Source organism: Marmota flaviventris, unplaced genomic scaffold, assembly GCF_047511675.1.
Source record: "Marmota flaviventris isolate mMarFla1 unplaced genomic scaffold, mMarFla1.hap1 Scaffold_48, whole genome shotgun sequence".
NCBI classification, from domain to species: Eukaryota; Metazoa; Chordata; class Mammalia; order Rodentia; family Sciuridae; genus Marmota; species Marmota flaviventris.
In genome coordinates this window covers 1,741,567-1,755,519 of record NW_027288296.1, presented here as the reverse complement: position 1 = coordinate 1,755,519, position 13,953 = coordinate 1,741,567, and positions in this window count along the sequence as shown.

The window sequence follows — 13,953 nt, the reverse complement described above, 5'->3', positions numbered from 1 at the left end:
ACTCTACCTCTGATAGTATGATAATCATTATGGAACTTCCTACTTGTGTGTATATATTTTAAGAGAAATTTTTATAAAGGATCACATTTATTCCCAGGATGTAGGCTCCCTATTTACCTCTCTTATTGTTTCTTTTGCTGAGAAAAAACTTTTAGTTTGAGTAAGTCCCATTTGTTGATTCTAGTTATTAACACTTGTGGTATGGGTGTCCTATTGAGGAATTTGGAGTCCGACCCCACAGTATGTAGATCATAGCCAACTTTTTCCTCTATCAGATGCCGTGACTCTGATTTGATATCAAGCTCCTTGATCCATTTTGAGTTAACTTTTGTGCATGGCGAGAGAAAGGGATTCAGTTTCATTTTGTTGCATATGGATTTGCAGTTTTCCCAGCACCATTTGTTGAAGATGCTATCCTTCCTCCATTTCATGATTTTAGCCCCTTTATCAAATATAAGATAGTTGTAGTTTTGTGGATTGGTTTCTGTGTCCGCTATTCTGTACCATTGGTCCACCTGCCTGTTTTGGTACCAGTACCATGCTGTTTTTGTTACTATTGCTCTGTAGTATAGTTTGAAGTCTGGTATCGCTATACCGCCTGATTCACACTTCCTGCTTAGCATTGTTTTTGCTATTCTGGGTCTTTTATTTTTCCATATGAATTTCATGATTGCTTTCTCTATTTCTACAAGAAATGCCGTTGGGATTTTGATTGGCATTGCATTAAACCTATAGAGAACTTTTGGTAATATCGCCATTTTGATGATGTTAGTTCTGCCTATCCATGAACAGGGTATATTTTTCCATCTTCTAAGATCTTCTTCTATTTCTCTCTTTAGGGTTCTGTAGTTTTCATTGTATAAGTCTTTCACCTCTTTTGTTAGGTTGATTCCCATCCTCACACTTCAGATAGAGCCCTAATATCCAGAGTATACAAAGAATTCAAAAAATTAGACAATAAGATAACAAATAACCCAATCAACAAATGGGCCAAGGACCTGAACAGACACTTCTCAGAGGAGGACATACAATCAATCAACAAGTACATAAAGAAATGCTCACCATCTCTAGCAGTCAGAGAAATGCAAATCAAAACCACCCTAAGATGCCATCTCACTCCAGTAAGATTGGCAGCCATTATGAAGTCAAACAACAACAAGTGCTGGTGAGGATGTGGAGAAAAGGGTACACTTGTACATTGCTGGTGGGACTGCAAATTGGTGCGGCCAATTTGGAAAGCAGTATGGAGATTTCTTGGAAAGCTGGGAATGGAATCACCATTTGAGCGAACTATTCCACTTCTCGGTCTATTCCCTAAAGACCTAAATAGAGCATGCTACAGGGACACTGCTACATCGATGTTCATAGCAGCACAATTCACAATAGCAAGACTGTGGAACCAACCTAGATGCCCTTCAATAGACGAATGGATAAAAAAAAAATGTGGCATTTATACACAATGGAGTATTACTCTGCATTAAAAAATGACAAAATCATAGAATTTGCAGGGAAATGGATGGCATTAGAGCAGATTATGCTAACTGAAGCTAGCCAATCCCTAAAAAACAAATGCCAAATGTCTTCTTTGGTATAAGGAGAGTAACTAAGAACAGAGTAGGGTCGAAGAGCATGAGAAGAAGATTAACATTAAACAGGGATGAGAGGTGGGAGGGAAAGGGAGAGAGAAGGGAAATTGCATGGAAATGGAAGGAGACCCTCAGGGTTATACAAAATTACATACATGAGGAAGTGAGGGGAAAGGGAAAAATAATACAAGGGGGAGAAATAAATGACAGTAGAGGGGGTGGAGAGAGAAGAGGGGAGGGGAGGGGAGGGGGATAGAAGAGGATAGGAAAGGCAGCAGAATACAACAGACACTAGTATGGCAATATGTAAATCAATGGATGTGTAACTGATGTGATTCTGCAATCTGTATATGAGGTAAAAATGGGAGTTCATAACCCACTTGAATCAAACTGTGAAATATGATATATCAAGAACTATGTAATGTTTTGAACAACCAACAATAAAAATTTAAAAAAAAATAAAATTAAAAAATTTAAAAAAAAAAGGATCACATTTAAACTTCATCTAATGGTATTTTATTCTGGAAGCTCCTGGAGATTTTCCTTATAACTTTTTTTATTGTAATAAAGTCTTACAGTATAAGCTGGAAACAGCATGAAAATGTTGTTATTACTACCCACACAGACATGATTTAATAAAGATGAAAATTAATAGCTCCAACATTACTCTATGTCCAGCCTTGCCAAGTTGTGAGTCCCAGTTGTTATATTTACTGACTATATTATGCTGATTACTACTTCTGAGCCTCAAAGTACGTGAAGAAAAATTGACAGAATTAAAGGGAAAAACAATTCCATAATTTAGTACTGGGTTATAATACCCCATCACAACTGATACAAAAACTAGACCAAAAAATAAGTAAAGAACTGGAAAATTTCCATACCACTATCAGTCAACTTGATCATATAAAATAATGTATCAGGAACTGCAGAATATATCTTCTTTTAATTCATATATTAATAAAAACAGAGCATAAGGACTGGGGTTGTGGCTCAGTGGTAGAGCACTAGCCTAACATGCAGGAGGCACTGGGTTTGATCCTCAGCGCCACATAAATGTAAAATAAAGATATTGTGTGCACCAAAATATAAAAAAAATAAATCTTTTTTTTTAAAAGAGCATAAGCTAGGTCATAAAAAGTGTCACCATAGATTTAATTAAGTCATATAAACTATTATTTTTGACTGCAGAAGAATAAAACATTAATTAGCAATACACCATCTAAGTAAACCTGAAACATCTGGAAATTAAATTATGTGTTTCTAAATAATTTTTTGTTTTAGGGGCTAGGGATGTAGCTCAGAGGTAGAGCGCTTGCCTAGCATGTTGGAAGCACTCGGTTAGATCCTCAGGACCACATAAAAATAAATAAAATAAAGGACCATCAACAACTACAACTGAAATTTTTTTTTCAAAAAGTAACTTCATGTTTTAAAGAAAAAAATCATTGGGGAAATTAGAAAATTTTTTCAGCTATATGATAAAAAATACACATATATTAGAATTTGTGAGGTGAAACTAAAATCACTCTAGATAAAAAGATTGAACTTTAAATTCTTATATCAATGATGGTGCAAATTTTTTTGGGGGGATACTAGAGTGCTTAACCACTGAGTCACATCCTCAGCCCTTTATTATATTTTGTTTAGAGACAGGGTCTTGCTGAGTTATTTGAGGACTTGCTAAGTTGCTGAGGCTGGCTTTGAAATTGTGATCCTCCTGCCTCAGACTCTTGAGCCACTTGGATTACAGGCATGTGCCACTGCATCCAGTGGTTGTATCAATTCTTGTATCAAGATTGTGCTTTCACAGCAAATGTCAAGAATATGAGCCACAGTAAATGTTATCAAGGATGTGGGGGAAAAGATACACTCATACATTGCTTGTGGGACTGCAAATTGATGCAACCACTATGGAAAGCAGTATGGAAATTCCTCAGAAAACTTGGAATGGAGCCACCATTTGACCCAGCTGTTCTACTCCTTGGTTTATACCCAAACAACTTAAAATTGCATACTATAGTGACACAGCTACATCAATGTTTACAGCAGCTCAATTTACAATAACTAAGCTATTGAACCAACCTAGGTGTACTTCAACAGATGAATAGATAAAGAATATGTGGTACATATACACAATGGAATATTACTCAGCCATAAAGAATGAAATTATGGCATTGGCTGGAAAATGGATAGAGCTGGAGAATATCATGCTAAGTGAAATAAACTAATCCCCAAAAAACCAAAGGCCAAATGTTTTCTCTGATATGCTGATGCTAACTTACAATAAGGGGGCTCTAGGGAAGAATAAAGCTACTTTGAATTAGGCAGAGGCAAGTGAAGGGAGGAGAGGGGTATAGGGGGAGGAAGGACAATAGAATAAATCAGACTTTATTACCTATGTGCATATATAACTACATGACCCCTGTGATTCTACATCATGTACAACCAGAAGAATGAGAAATTATACTCAATTTATGTATGATGTGTCAAAGTACATTCTACTGTCATGTATAACTCATTTGAACAAATTTAAAGAAAAAGGATTGTGCATTCACAAGAAGTTAAATAAGAGGAACAGAGTAAGCCCAAACAAGTAGAAGAAAGAAAATAATAAAATTAAAAGCTGATGGATGAGAAAAACAAAATAAAATCCAGAGAAGTAACAAGAAAAATTCACTACTTAAAACTTTGGTTCTTTGAAATGACAAAATTAACAACCCTCCCAGGTAAAACTGTCAGGGAAAACCAAAACACACATCACTAATATCAGAAATCAAATATGTTAGTTACAAATCCTACACCCATTAAAAAGGTAATATAATAAAATATCACAAACAATTTTATGCCAAGAAATTTAACAAGCTGGATAGAAATGACAGATTTTCTAAAGAAATATATCTGACTTAAAGTGATACAAGGTGAAACAGAAAATCTCAATAGCCCTATAGCTATTTGAGAAATTGAATATTTTATCATAAAACCTTCCACAAATAAAATACCCTCTAGGTCTGGATGGTCCTCCTGTTGAATTCTACCAAATATGCAATGAAAATGCAAAGCCACTGTTACACAATCTATTGGGAAAAAAGGAGAGAGTCCACCTCTATCTATTTTATGACACATAAACCAGAGGAGAGTCAGTACAAGAAATTACAGGTGGTATCCTTGAGAACCTCTGATGCAAATCCTGAGCAAAATAATTAAGGAAATTGAGTTCATCTTCTAGAAATGCAAGATTGAATTAACACTTAAAATTTAATTGATAGGGATAGGAATATAGCTCTGTTGGTAGAGTGTTTACCTCATATGCACAAGGACCTGGGTTAAATCCCAACACCACCCAAAAAAAAAAAAAGAAAGAAAGAAAAAATGCATTTGATGTCTCTTTTTCTCTTACATACCTGAGACTATCCATTTCTGCCCAAAGATACCAAAATGGGTATATGGAGCTTACAGGAGTGCTTGTAGTATATTAGGTTACCCAGTCTAGAAGCTTCTTTTTTTGTCCTCATAAATACATATTCTCTTCCCTCACCTATATATAACAAAGCAAGAGCTGAAAAAGTTCTAAAATCAAATCCCACCTCATTCCCCTCTCACCAAGAGACATCTGGTAGCCCAGTGTGGGGAAAATTCTTTTGTCAATTTGGACGGCACTCAAGTCAGTAGGCAAACCAAGTAGAGCAAAATTACATCCCAAAGTCTCTGAATATTAAACTTTCATTGAAACCATCACTTAGACCATGAAAAGTAGACCATGATCCATGATCCATGTTCTAAAGCTAAATAAGTGATTGACCACTAAAATGTGAAGATTTACATAGGATCCAGAGTCTTGTAATGATATAGATATACATACAGAATACAATTAAAAATCACCCCAAAATCAAGAATGAAGAAAAATGACGATTTGAATGAGAAATGACAATCAATTGATAGCAATACTATAAGTCAGATTTTAAAACAATCATCATAAAAATGTTTCAGCAATCAAATACAAATTACCATGAAAGAAACTTCAATGAAAATGCATACAATCTCAGTAAAGAAATAAAAATTATAAAAAAGAAGATATTGGGAATCCTAAGACCAGAAAATATATTGTGGAAATTTTACAAACTTGCTGATCGGGCTTAATGAGTGAGGAGGATAGAATCAGTGAATTTGAGGTCAGAACAGTGGAATTTGAACAGAAGAAGTAAAATAGGAAAACAAACAACTCTTCAGGGACCTGTAGGAAATAATAAAGGATCTAACATTTGTAGCATCAGAATTCCAGAAGAAGAGGAGAAAGAGAGTGAGAGGTGAAAGACTATTTTAAGAGATATGATCGAAAACTCTCCTAATGTGGCTAAAAATACAAATAGGTCCATGAAGCTGATCAAATCCAAACCATGATAAACCCAGAGATATCCATGCCAAGGCACACCATAATTAAACCTTTGCAAATTAAAAATGAAGAAGGCTTTCAGACACAATGCCTCACCTACAGATAGGGACACTAATTCAAATGAGGCACATTTCTCATCTGAAATCATGGAGGCCAGAAGGAAGTGTTACCTTATTTTTGAGGTGCTGAAAGAAAAAGCAACTACCAACCATAAAATCTAAATCTGTGGGGGCTGGGGATGTGGCTCAAGCGGTAGCGCGCTCGCCTGGTATGCGTGCGGCCCGGGTTCGATCCTCAGCACCACATACCAACAAAGATGTTGTGTCCACCGAGAACTAAAATAAATAAATAAATTTAAAAAAAAAAAATATCTAAATCTGGTGGAAGTATTGTTCAGGAATACTGGGAAATAGGAAAAACTAAAAAAAAAAATTGTTACTGCTAGAGCTACTCTTAATTAAAGGAGTTTCTTCAAATAGGAAGGACGTGATACAGAAAGAATCTTGGAGTGTCAGGAAGGAAAAATTAAGAACAGAAAGAGCAGAAACATGAATACACATTTTTTTTGCTTTTTAATATTCCTTTTCTCATGAATTTATTAGATTTTATTTAATGATCAACATTCAAATGATAACACCATTTTATGTTCAAGGCAGTGGTGGGAAAAGTTAAAGGATCTAAGTGGAATTGAGATGTCTATATTTAAAAGTGTAAAGTAAAAATTTTAACAAAGGGCTGGGGATGTAGCTCAGTAATAAAGTGCCCCTGGGTTAAATCTCCAATAGAGGGGAAAAAAAGTAAAATGAGCTGGGTACAGTGGTGCATGCCTATAATTCCAGCTCCGTGGGAGGCTGAAACAGGGGGATCACAAGTACAAAGCCAGTCTGGGCAATTTACCAAGACTGTCTCAAACTAATACCTAAAAAATGGGCTGGGGGTGTAGCTCAGTGGTAGAGTGCTTGCCCAGCATGCATAAGGCCTTGAGTTCAACTCCTGTCCCCTCCCCTGCAAAAATAGATAAATGATACCAGTCAATGTTATATCACATATATGTATTAAAATATCCAGAGTACCAATATACACAGGTATGTATTCATATATTCCAAAATAAGTAAGTCAAGATGGAACCCTAGAATCTGTCCAATACACAGAAATTCAAAGCAGAAACAGTGAAATGATATTGAGAGGAAATAGATAAAAATGAATAACAAAATTGCAGATTTGTGTGATCATATAAGAATTGCCTCAAATGTAAATGATCTAAATATATGCACAGAAAGACAGATTGCTAGAGCAATGTAAGAAAATGCGACCCAACCTTATGGAGCATAAAAATCTCCAAATAAATGACACAGGTAGGTCGACAGAAAGGGTTGTAACACAACACCATGCAAATGATCAATAATATCAGGAATGTTATTAGTATCTGATAAGACAGGTTTCAACACGAGAAAATTACTATAGACAAAAGGGGGTATTTCAGAATGATAAAACCATCAATCTTCTAGGAAGACATAATGATCCTAAATGTATATGCATCAAAGAACGAAGCTTCAAAATCCATGGAACGAACAAACAAAACCCATGACAGGATAGAAAGGAGAAATAGACAAATCCTCAGTTACAAGCATCTTGGCAGAGGCCATCCATGTGATTTCAGCAACACCATCAACCCACAGAGCCAGCTGATATGTAGAACATAATAGCAGAAGAGTCTATTGAACATTCATCAAGACAGGCCATATCCTGAGTTTTAAAATAAACACGAATAAATAGAAAATAATTGAAATTAAATAGTGTCTTCTCTGAACATACTGGAATCCAAGAGGCAAATCTCTAAAATGTGGAAATTGAACAACACACTCCTAAGTAATCCATGTCTCAAAAAGGAAATCTCCATAGAAATATAAAAATACCCAGGACTCAAGGAAAGAGAAAACACAACTTATCAAAATTGATGGAGTACACCTAAAATAGTGTTGAGAAGGATATTGAAAGCACAAGTGATTATGTTAGAAATGAAAAAGATCTAAAATCAATAAACTGCATTCCTACTTCAGGAAATTAAAAAAGCAAGAGCAAAATAAATTCAAAGGAAATCAGAAGGAAGAACATAACACAGAAAAAAAGTGGACATCATTGAAATTGAAAATAGAAAAACAATAGAGAAGCTCTATGGGAAAAAAAGACCTTGGTCCTTCAAAAATCAATAAATGTATAAACCTCTAGTACTGAAAAAATAAAAATAGCAAAGAAATAAGTCACCAATATCAGAATGAAAAAAACTATCACTACATGTCTTGCAGACATTAAAAATACAGTAACAGAATAATGCTGTCAACACCTTGATCCTCATGAATTCGACAACTTAGAGGAAATGGATCAATTCCTCAAAAACCTCGAACTACTAAAGTGCCACAATATGAAAAAAAAGATATTCTGATTAATCCTTTAAGTACTAAGGAAATTAAGGTCGTAATTTTAAAATTTTCTGGAAAAGGAATCTTCCATCCTAGATGGCTTCATTTGGAGAATCCTAAAATACACTGGAAGCAAAATTAATCCCAAATGTATATAATCTGTTGCAGAAAGAAGAAGAGGCAAATTTCTCAACTTGTTGGAGTCTCTTACTATTACTAAATGCAGATAAAGACAATGTAAAAATTTTTTAAAGAAAGGAGGGAGGAGGAATAGAAAAAAACTACAAATCAATATTTCTTATAAATCAAGATATAAAGATTCCCAACAAAATATTAACAAACTCAATTTGACAATGTCTAAAAAATTATAACCATATCCAGGGAGCTTCATTGGAGTTATGTGAGGCTTATCCAACTTTGAAAATCAATTGAGTCAATCTCTCATACCAACAAACCACGAAAAATCACAATCTGTATTTATATGTGTATGTAACATATAAAGTATATTTAGATATGTGTCAGATTAATTTTATACACTATCCACAACTAAGAAAGTAAAGTTTAAATTTTAATTATAGTAATGTCTCCAAATATAAAATACTTAAAAATCAACCAATACATTTTCACTGAAAGTATGGCTGAAATTTTAAAGAAGACCCGAATAAAAGCCAATATTATACGTTGTTCATGGTTTGTAAAACTAAATATTGCTAAATGTCAATTCACAATTGATATTTGATTCAACACAATTCCATTCTAAATTTCAGTCATCTTTTCAGTAAAATCTGACAGAACAGATTATAAAATTAAATGTAGAAGCAGGCAACCTGGAATTGCAAAATCAATTAAAGAACAAGATTGAGGGACTGGGGCTATAGCTCAGTGGCAGTGCGCTTGCCTAGCATGCGTGAGGCACTTGGTTCGATCCTCAGCACCGTGTAAAAATAAGCAAATAAAATAAAGGCATTCTGTCAATCTACAACTACAAATATTTTTTTTAAATAAAAAGGTTAAAGGTCTTTCTATGTATTGCATGAGAATTGTCTATGATTTTGTTGTATTCAACCTTTTACTGTAAATATTATTAATATAATGTGTGCTCTTTGAGGAAAATGATGATGACTTAGTTATCTCTGTGTCTCTTAACACAAGCACAAATATTTATGGTAAAAAGTGTAGTTCTGTTAAAAAAAAGTAATTGCCATTTTGTACTTATATGCTTTTGATTTGAGAAAAATAGAAAAATTGGGCATCTCAGTCCCTGAGCAGGTGGGCAGGGCTTTTTGGTGATAATGTCACAAGTGTAGCCAGTTTTTACTCTTTCCAAGATCCAGGTCCAGATCCTTGGGACTGAGGTTTCCATTGAACACATGGGCATCTTCCCTTGAGGTTATTCAGTGGGTTTGGTTTTACATTAAGGAATTATTTGGAGTCTGGCTTCAGCCAATCCTAGATTTAATTATTCATGATAAATATTGCTTGCCAATTGACATCTTTGTGCATATTGACTCTGATGATTCTGGTCTTCAATTGCATATGGCTTCTCTTCCTTTAACATTACGCATAACTCAGTTCTCCAAAGTGAGACAGAGGGCCATTTTTGAGCATTTAAGGTGACCTCAGTTCTGGATATCAGCCCATAAATTTTACCCCTTGACAATTCTCAAGTACTTTATTCTTAATCCACAGCCCTCTGGACTTTTATAAATAGCTGTGATAAATCTAAAAGACCATCCACTTTTTCTTAACAAAAGTTTCAAATTGGTTATTGGTCAATGTTTGCATATTTCCAACCATTATTCCTACCCAAAGTTGTTTATTGTGATGAGATTTGGTCTAGTTTAGTATCCATTGAGGTCATCCATGATGGCTTTTGAAATCATCTCTTCTTTGATTGTTTATTTCCTAGAATCTTCACAGCATACTAAGGAAGTCATTCCTGCCAAAGCCTGTTGTTCCTTCCATTAGATCCTTAAAGACACCACCAAATCCAAGCATAAGAAGCTTTTCTTATCCAGAATAGAAAAAGATGCTCCTTTTGGTTTTCCAGGTTTCTCATTCTTACATTTTCTGATTAAGAAGACTTAGACAATGTCAAGGTGATGAATAACAATTAGTCTGTTTGGACACATCTATTTAGCACTGTCTACTATGTGGATGGCCAGGAACAAAATCAAGTCACGTGCATTGAGCTATCAGATTCATTATGCTTGGTGGCATCTCCCAGTAGATGCTGTAGTTTACAGGTAGCATCAATTGTTTGTTTAACATCTGTGATATGCTCCATTAAGTGAGAATCCTGAAGATAAAAAAGATAAAGTCCCCAGATGCACATATGCAGACCAAGCGGAGGAGTACATGATAAAGTTCTATGGTTATAAACCAACGCAATATGAATGCTATTGGAACTGCAAGGAAAAGAACATTACAAATGGTCAGACCATAGGGAATATCGTTGGGAACATGGTGTTTGAAGTGGACCATTAAGAATAGATAACTGTTCCTTTGGGAAGGAAGGATATATATATATATATGAAATAGCACATTCTAAGTCAGAAAGCCATGGGCTATAGGCATGGCGCTATGGTCAGTAAAACTTCAATACGCCAAGTCACCTCATTCATAAAAGTGAAGAAACAGGAAGAGTTGATAGGTTACAGGAGCCACTCAGGAATTGCTCATTTGAAGAAAAAAAATTGGCGGGGGTACCAGGGATTGAACTCAGGGTACTCAACCATTGAGCCACGTCTACAGCCCTATTTTGTTTTGTATTTTACTTAGAGACAGGGTCTCACTGAGTTCCTTAGGGCCTCACTGTTGCTGAGGCTGGCTTTGAGCTCGTAATCCTCCTGCCTTAGCCTCCCAAATCGCTGGGATTCAGGCCTGTACCACTGGGCCTAGTTCATTTAATGAAATAGACAGATATTCTTTATTTAAAAATAGCATACACATGCAGAAGAATACAAAATATGTAAAGATTTTGCTTTCACACAAAACTTGGCACCTGATTTCTCTGTTATCAGGTTTGAGGAAGTTAGGAAATAATCCTGCTTTGACCTGTGCAGGGTCCTCATTGTTAGGCTGGATGAGAGACAAGGGGCTTCCCCCAACATGGGGTTCAAGAGAACAATGAGCCACAGTATTTGAAGCAATTTGTCCAAGATTGTCCTGCAAGACTGGCAAACAATTTGATCTCAATTTGATGTCCCTCAAATTTCAATTCAGTCATTATCAATACTAGGGAAGAGAAAAATTTGATGAATAGCTTCAACTGATTTTACTTGAACTTGGAATGTGATCTTAATACCACCTTTATTCTGCTTTTATATAATTTAAAAGAAAAGCTGACTTCGTATATATTTTTTGGCTTAAGCTAATATTTTTTATTAGTTGTTCAAAACATTACAAAGCTCTTGACATATCATATTTCATACATTTGATTCAAGTGGGTTATGAACTCCCATTTTTACCCCATATACAGATTGCAGAATCACATCGGTTCCACATCCACATTTTTTACATATGGCTTAAGCTAATATTAACATTAGTTTGTAAAGTCTGAGCTCATTTTTTCAAATATGACTATCAGATGTGGGAAAGAAATGTGCTGGGATTGAATTGAGTGAAAAGTAGATATAAACATGAACATGCAATATTTATGTGTAAGTATTATGTGCAATGTCCCAAGATAAATGTTCACATATATCATCTCACTTAATCTGGACAGTAGCACTCTGAAGTAGACATTACTATCTCTATTCTACATTTGAGAAAATTAATACATAGTTAATTAACTTGCTTAAGGACCCAAAGCTAGTAAATAGAGGAGTTAGTAATGTGGCTCAAGTCCATACTCTCAATTGCTAGGCTAAGTACTAGGGGTAGTGATGATCTGTCTCTCATAGAGATATTATGAGTATGCCATAAGTTGATACATGTGATACATGTAAAGTGCTCACCTCAATATTTGGTGCATAGTAGACACTCAAAGAAAATTACTATTGGAAGACAAAATTACTTCCCTAAAGTAGCACATGGCTAGGTTGATAAAATAGCATGGCACCTTCAGTCCTTAAAATAATGAGTTTGTTGTTGTTTTGTTCAATTTTGCTTCAGAAGTTTTAACTGGTTTATTTTTGCAGGTCAGCAAAAGTAAAATTTGAGTTCCACAATTTATGGTGGTTAAGGTCCCCTGAAAAGCTTTCGGGGAGTCATTGGTATGCTTTAAATAGAGAATGAGATAAACCTCAAGAAGACTTTTAAGAAGTTATCAGTATTATTGAATGTATCTGGCAGTCCAGGAATGTTTAGAGGTGAGATGATTAGATTTTCAGTGGATTATTTCATTGGATAGACTAATAATTTGAATGGACTACTGGGTGGTAATTACTGAAAATGTCATGTTAAATAATATATGCCAGATGCAAAAGAACAATGACTGCATGATTCCATTTGTATGAGGGACCTAAAACAATCAAACTTACAGGCATTGGAAGTGGAACGGTGGCCACTGGGAGCTGCTTGAGTGGGCAATGGAGAGATATTGTTTAATGGGCTCAGAGTAGTAGTTTCTGGAGATAATGGTGGTGACGGTTGCCCAACAATGCAAATATACTCAATACCACTGAACAGTACAATTTAATATGGTTAAATTGGTAAATTTAATAATACATATATTCCATAATTTTAAAAACATATGCAGAGAAATTAAAATTCTATATATGTAACCAAAGTGCAAAGGTCTTCCCAGTCATAACAATAAAAATGAGGCATTTTTTTTAAACAGGTAGAAGTCATTTTCTTTCTAACAAATTGTGCATGCTACTTGATAAAGATTTTAAGTTGAAATATTAATTAGAGTCTTCAGTATTCAGCAGTAGAATGCTGGGTTTTAATAATCCTCTTATCTGTTGTTTTTCTGATATTCTTATTCTCCAAACCTAATTCTCCTGAGGAATGTGCTACTCCCTTTTAGTAGGTGAATAGTTTTTTTTTTTTTTTTTTTTAATTGAAATATTCAGAAATTTGAGGCAGCCATGAGGTGGAAGGCCACAGAGGGTGAGATGCTATTTGATTTTAGGGATACTGTATTTAGAATAAATTGGGTTCTTCATTTCCTTCAAGAAAAAGTATGAGAACTAATATTTTTTGAGCATTCATGGTTTGAGCCACCATTCAATTCTTATGGCACAGACATAAAAGAAAATAGACTGAAATCATAAGATACTGTGTCTTCCCTTCCTTCATTTCTGTGGGGAACTACCTGGTACATTTGACAATTTATGCAGACAGTTCTTTGTTGTGAGGCTGGCCTGTGCATTTTAACCCCTCCTTGAGAATCACAGATCTACATATTAAAGGGTTGAGACTTGGAGAGGATGAGGAACAAGACCAGAGAAGAGATAAATCTGGGTGTTGACAACTCTGGGAGAAAGAAAGAGAAACTTTTGGTGAGCAATTGCTATGCTTTAAATAGAGAATGAGATAAACTTCAAGAAGACCTTTAAGAAGTTATCAGTTAAAAGTGAATTTTCTGGGACTGGGGATGTGGCTC